The following is a 6938-nucleotide window of genomic DNA, read 5'->3' on the forward strand; positions in this document are numbered from 1 at the left end:
TAGCTCTGGCTATCCTGGAACTCACTTTGTAGACCAGGCTGGCCTCAAACTCAGAAATCCGCCTGCCTCTGCCTCCTGAGTGCTGGGATTAAAGGCGTGTGCCACCACGCCCGGCTCAAAAAGTGGTTCTTGTTTATAACTTAAAACCAAAATTGACCAAAAATCCTGATAAAAATATCTGGAGTTGAAGCAAGCAGTAAGTCCCACTGATTAAGCACAGACACCGTCCTACAGCGCCATGTTTAACTTGAACAGATGGTACACGGAATCCAAAGACATAGAACAGATATAAAAATGAAGGAAAATTGTGTCGTCATCCCAGCAAGTTTTGAAAATTACCTCCCCTTTAAACTTACAAAAGTATAATTCATATTTGTTAATTAACAAGAACAAAAATACAGCCCTATGTCTAATGGTCCTTTTAAACTTTCTAGAGTTTTCTGGAAGTTGGTGGTGGGAATGGAATCCAGGGCACTGTAAGCTCTGAGCAAGCTCTACTGCTCAACTACAGAGCCCCAAAGGAAATAGAATAGTTTCTTCTTTATTTCCAAAATTATATCCATCTATATTTTTAAAGAATTATTTATTTAATGTATATGAGTACACTGTAGCTGTCTTCAGACACATCATAACAGGACACTCCCTAATACAGATGGTTGTGAGTCACCATGTGGTTGCTGGGAATTAAACTCAGGACCTCTGAAAGAACAGTCAATGCTCTTAACTGCTGAGCAATCTCTCCAGCATATTCATATATTCTATATTCATATATTTATCTATCCATTACTGATAATTTGGGCAGATGCTACAGATGGACCTAACATGCATGATAAGCTGATAAGTTATAATATTGCCACTGTACTTATTTCATTATTTTTTAAAGAGTAAACCTATAGCCAGAGAGATGGCTCAGCAATTAAAACCACCACTGCTCTTCTAAGTATGTGGGTTTGGTTCAAAGCATCCACATAGCAGCTCATAATCTCAAATTCCAGGAGCTCAGATGCCTTCTGCTCCCTGGGCACCCCAGGCAGGAATGTGGTGCAGAGAGATACATATACATACATATAAGCACATGAAACACCACCTCAGTGACACGTGTTCTGAACTCTCCAGAAGTAAATGGTGCCTGAAGAAAACATCTTACACCAATAGTGCTCTGCTGTAAATCTCTTGCAACTCACCTTTGTTCACATCCAAACTCGCAGTATCTCACTGCCTTATGTTGTACTTTATTTCCTGGCCATTCATCCTACATGCAGGACTGCAATAATTACGCTTCTCTCCTCATGCCAAAAGTTAAGATGAGGTTTAAACGATTAGAAACAGAAACTGGGACTGGAGCAGTGGGACTGGGAAGAGCTGGTCCAGAGCAAGAGTGGGGTTAAGGCATGTCCAACCCCAGAAATCTCGTCCTGAGATGGGCAGCAGGAATAGGATTCCCCGCTTCCTACCCCCGGTTAAAGGAGCTATCCTGCTGAAGCCTGCCTGCTTAGAGTCTGCTCTNGCCATGCTCATTCATCTCCTGAGGTCTCCATCAGCCTCCAGGCATTCCCGACTCCATTTCTCTTAGGCCACAGGTTGTGACTGCCATGATCATGTTGTTATGGATGTGGGATCGGGGAGTGGAAACACAAGCTATGCTGGGAGATGTGGCCACATTGGAGGAGAGCACAGGACCTGCCTGCCTACCTCCACCTCCACATGACTCCAATTCCCTGAACCCTGGCTTCTGGCTATTAAGGTTTGTCTGTGACCTCTAGCTTCCTGTGGGCACACGCCCTTGTTCAGGGACTACTGAATGGAGAGTAATGCCATTCGGGGGTGGTTAAGTACTCAGACGAGCTTCACCTGTATGACTTGTTCTCGATCCTCTGCTTCCCATGTGCACATTTTTACTTTGTGCATTTTTTACCTCGGGTCCTGAAGCTTCTGGCTGCTCCACTTGAAGGTCTTGGTCCAGCCAAGTACAACCCGTGTCCCTTAGAGTTCCCAGCAAGGCCCCTGTCACCCGTGTCCACTGCTTCACTATCATAGCTTACCAAGCCTCGAGTGTTCATGCACACCTACCCAGCTGAGCCCAGCATTGCACACTGACTTGTAGCTTTCCTCAACAGTATCAGAACAGCCATCACTACTCCACCGGACCTTACAATGTGCAACGCCAATCCTGGTCTCCTTAGCATAGGAGCCAATGTAGGAGCCACACCTGAGCACTCAACTTAACAGCAGGCCCTGACTTTAGTCCTTTCATTATGCCTAGACAGTCTAATATACTCCCATGGGATTAGGTATTGTAAGTAATTACAAAATACTTACATTTAAAGTTAAAGTTGTACAGGGGGATGTCCTTACATTCTATATAGACATGACAAATCAATTTTATTTATAAAATGTGTTAACTGTTGTTTTATTCTATCAGTGTTTTGCCTGCATGTGTGTCTGTGCACCACTTGCATGCCTGGTGTCCAATTCCCTGGGACTGTAGTTACAGATGGTTCTAAGTCCCACTGTGCATGCTGGAATTCAAACCAAGGTCCTCTGGAAGGGAGTAGCCAGTGCTCTTAAACTGAGCCATCTCTCCAGCCTTTACATCTACCCTTTGTTTTTTGTTTTTTGTTTTTGTTTTTTCAAGACAGGGTTTCTCTGTGTAGCTCTGGGTGTCCTGGAACTCTGTAGACCAGGCTGGCCTCGAACTCAGAAATCCGCCTGCCTCTGCCTCCCGAGTGCTGGGATTAAAGGCATGTGCCACCTCGCCCGGCACATCTACCCTTTTAAAGATGGGATCTAATGTAGCCCACACTGACCTTGAACTCATTCTGTAGCTGAAGGTAGCCTTAAAACAATTCTGATCCTTCTGTCTGTAGCTCCCAAACACTGCTGTGATTACAGACATGCACCACCACACTGTTTTACCTTGTGCTTGGGACTGAATCCAGGACACTATGCAAGTAAGTGCTTGACCACCGAAACTACAAACCTGAAGGCTGCATTGTGGTGAGGAAGTTTCTTGGGCCAATCCTCAGTAGACGCCAAAGGCAAACACACATGCTTTCTTTGCTCCAGTTGCAGGGCCTCATACATTATAGCAAGCATTCTATCTCTGGTGACTCCTCTAGTCCTTTGTACTCAGGTCTACTTTATTCTTATATATTTGTCTTTGTGGTAAGGTGCTTGTGGAGGCTAAGAGAAAAAACCCTGTGCTTTTTATTATCAGTGTTCGACCCCCACCCCCACCACCACCCCAGTGCTCTGCTCTATCGAGCTGTCAAGCACATGCTTGCTGCTCCCCTGGCTCCCACGACCATGCTGGCATGGCTCCTCTTCAGTCTTGTGAGGGTGGGTATCACTGTTATTCATGTGTATTTTTAATTTATTCCTCCTGGAAGTTGAGATTTCGGGATCCCTGAANTGGTGTAATATCAGTTCTAGGAAATTCTTGTCAAATTTTATCTTTAATCTATTTTCTTTATTCCTTTATATTCTTTTATATACAGCTCAATGGAAATCACTTGCTGGGCATGTGTAAAGACATGGGGAAAACGNGTGGGTGTGGCCTCACCCAGCTTTCTTTTCTGTTTCTTTTTGCACATCCTCTCTGCTATGTCCAATCTACTGATAAGTGAAATTTCCTAAGTTCTAGAAACTTTTAATTCTTTTCTCCCCAAATCTATATTGCCTATTTGTTCTCTGCAGATGTAAGGTTTTGTTTTGTTTTCTTCCTTTTAAATTAAAACCAATGTACAGAGCTGGAGTCAGAGGTCTGTGGTAGAGCACCTAGTCTTGTAGGAGGCTCTAGGCTCAGGCCCTAATACAGCCAATCCCCTAAAGAGGGGAGGAGTTCTAATATGTTAACTGACAATTCCTGCTGGTATTCCTAGCACTTGGGAAGACACAGGTAAAACAATTGCAAGAGTTTGAGAGTAAGTAGCCTGGGCTATATAGAGTGAACCCTCACCTGTAAAAATAAATCAATTGTCATAGATGAGCCTAAACTAGCAGGGAAAGTGACCTGGCTCCTTTGTAAGTACAAAAAGCACTCTCAAAACCAAGGAGATCACCACTGGGTTCTTCTGTGTGATGTATTCCTTTTCTTATCTTTTACTACAACCTGCAAAAACTCCAGAGAAATATGGGGGGCTCACTCCAGACTCTGCACCATCATTCAGAAGTGGCTACCTCATCCTGCTCTCTCCTGGACCCTTCTGTGCTATGGGTCTCCAGTGTGGCTCATTTGACGCTATCTGTGGAATACACTGCAGCAGTGAGTGTGGCTCTCAACCCTGGGCTGGGCGCAGATGGTGCAGGTCTGTGCAGCTCCTGTTTTCCTACTGCTGGAAAGAACACCAGCCTCACTGCCCTTCCCCCAAGTCATGCGTTCTTTCTGGGGGCTCTTGGGCCTAGCATTTGGCTTCCTGCAGTCTTGAGTTCCTTTTTGTTTAATTTGTTTTGTTGTTTTTCCAAAACACCATCTTACTATGTAGCTCTGAATATATTTTCCTGTGTAGACCAGCCTGGCCTCAGAGAGGTCCACAGAACTGACAGAGGTCTACCTGCCTCTGCCTCCCAAATGCTGGGGTTATTGGCATGCGCCACTACACCTAGCCAGGCCTTCTGAACCCCTGCGCAACCCCCGAAGCTTGCCCATGCTTCTAGAGTTTAACGGTGTCTTTCACTTATTTTGATGTTTTTGCATTCCCCGGTTTTTTTAAGTTCTAAATTTTCCATATCCTCATTTCTTATAGCACTTTGTCCATTTTGGTTTCTATTCCTGTTTTAAGAAACGGTAGTCATTATGAAGGTAACTTGGGACAGGATTTCCTCAAATGGCCAGGAACATATATCCTCTCACTCCAACTGTAAGAGTCCTACGCAGTAATCTTACTTGTGTCAGTAATGGCATGTGTTTCTGTTAAATTCTTTAAGATAGAGGTCCCTATTCTTTGAAGAGTATAAACTTAAATTCTACACACATCAAGTTGAATCTAGGTGCACAAACCTTTAATTTTTGCTCCTGGGGAGGCTGAAACAAGAGATTTGCAAGTTCAAGGTCAGGGCCTAGGAATCAAAAGGACACCTTGTCTCAAGACCCTCATTTGAAAAGGTCTGGGGACAAAGCCCAACAGCAGAGCATTTGTCTACTAGCACCTAAGAGACTCTCGGTTCAATTCCAAGTTCTCCATTCCCTAAACACAGCACAGTAACCACCACACATGTGGACGGGGAGACAGTGGGGCAGGCAATCTCAAACCTCTGAGTCCCAGAAGTCTTGCCACATATTTGGCCTGTCTCCCTGTCCTGCTTTTACATTCTTTGTGGGGACTGGACATGTGGTGGACAGTGTGTGTTTGCTGGGGATGGAGTGGGGAGTACAGGGTGTTTCTCAGTTCTGACTCCACGCGTGAGTAGAAGCTTACATCTCTAGTCCTTTCAAAGTTAAAACTTAAAAATCATCCCAGCCCAACCCTCTGAGCCTATCACAATTTCACTTCCCTCTTTGTTCCAGAAATGTCCTTTCCCCAAATTTGGTCTCTTAACTTTCACTCAGGTATTTTGAGTATCTTCCAATGTATGTGCTAGGCAAGGCCGACTCACATTACCTCCATCCTAAACTGTGAGACAATTCAGAGTTCTTACCTTAATGCGCTTGCCTGTTTGTCTCCTGTCTCCCTGTTATAGTGCTCGACACATAGATGCGTCCCTTGTGTATCTGGTTTTACCTGTGCTCTGGGAATTTCAGCATGGATCCTCACATTTTGCANAGCAAGCAAGGGCTTTCTTCTTCCATGGAGCCACCTTTCCAGCCCCACTTGTTTTTGTTGCTTTAGTTATGTGTATGTTTTGTGTATGTAGTAGAAAAACCAGAATATAAATTTCAAAGACCCTGTCTCAAATGGTGTACACCTTTAATCCTAGCAGTTAGGAGTTGATTTCTTCTGAGTTCAATGACAGCCAGGGCTACAAAGTGAGATCCTGCCTAAGAAAACGGATGGATGGATAGATGGATGGATAGATGGATGAACACCTGAAGTTGTTTTCTAACTGGCACACTCATTCCTTGGTACACATGTACCTATACACGTACACACACAACCACACCACACAAACATGTACGGTGACTGACCTCAGTTTTAATGTTTTAAACTCAACAAAAAAAAGATATTCTTCTGTTTCTTTAGTTTGGTGTCACTGTACCAACTACCTCAGTGAGATCATGGACCAGAAGGCAAGACAAAAATAGTGGGATTCTTTTTCAAGAGGTGTTCGTTCGTGCACAAGCCTGTGTACACACTACATAAAATGCCTCAACAACCATGTATACTAATACACATGGGGCATGAGGTGCGCAGACATATGGAAACACTAAATCAGCCTTACAGAGCTCAACTTTATAAAAATGTTTTTATTTATGTGTTTGCCTGCACTTGTGTACCAAATTGCCTAGAGAACAGAAGAGGGTATCAGGTCCCTTAGAACTGAAGTTATACACAGCAGTGCTGAGAACTGAAGCTGGGTCCTCTGTAAAGAGCAGCTAGTGCTTTAAATCACTTTTAATCACTGAGTCATCAATTTAGGATAGTCAACAATTAAATAGTTAACTACTACCTTAATATCTGCTGTCAGAAGTTAGGAAAACCCAGAAAGATTTCCGAGCTGAAGCACTGGACAAAGGCACTTAGATAAGCTACAGAAAGGCTCACGACTTTAAACCCAGCACCCCAGTGCAACTTTATGAGTTCAAGGTCAGTCATGAATACACAGACACCAATGCCTCCAAAAGAAAGAAAGATAAATAAAGACATTTTAGAACACAGAAGGAACCGGTAGGTTGCTAAGTTTAGAAAGGAAAAAGAAGGGACTGGAGAGATGGCTCAGCAGTGAAGAGCACTGACTGCTCTTCCGAAGGTCCTGAGTTCAATTCCCAGCAACCACATGGT

At 43.9% G+C, this 6938-nt stretch overlaps 1 protein-coding gene across 1 annotated transcript in view; it reads right to left on the minus strand.

Annotated features, from left to right (window-relative positions):
* The window catches only part of Rab7a (RAB7A, member RAS oncogene family), a 10489-nt gene that overhangs the window by 1373 nt on the left and 2178 nt on the right, over positions 1-6938 (minus strand). The window lies entirely within an intron of this gene.

The sequence above is a fragment of the Mus caroli genome, chromosome 6, assembly GCF_900094665.2.
Source record: "Mus caroli chromosome 6, CAROLI_EIJ_v1.1, whole genome shotgun sequence".
NCBI lineage: Eukaryota > Metazoa > Chordata > Mammalia > Rodentia > Muridae > Mus > Mus caroli.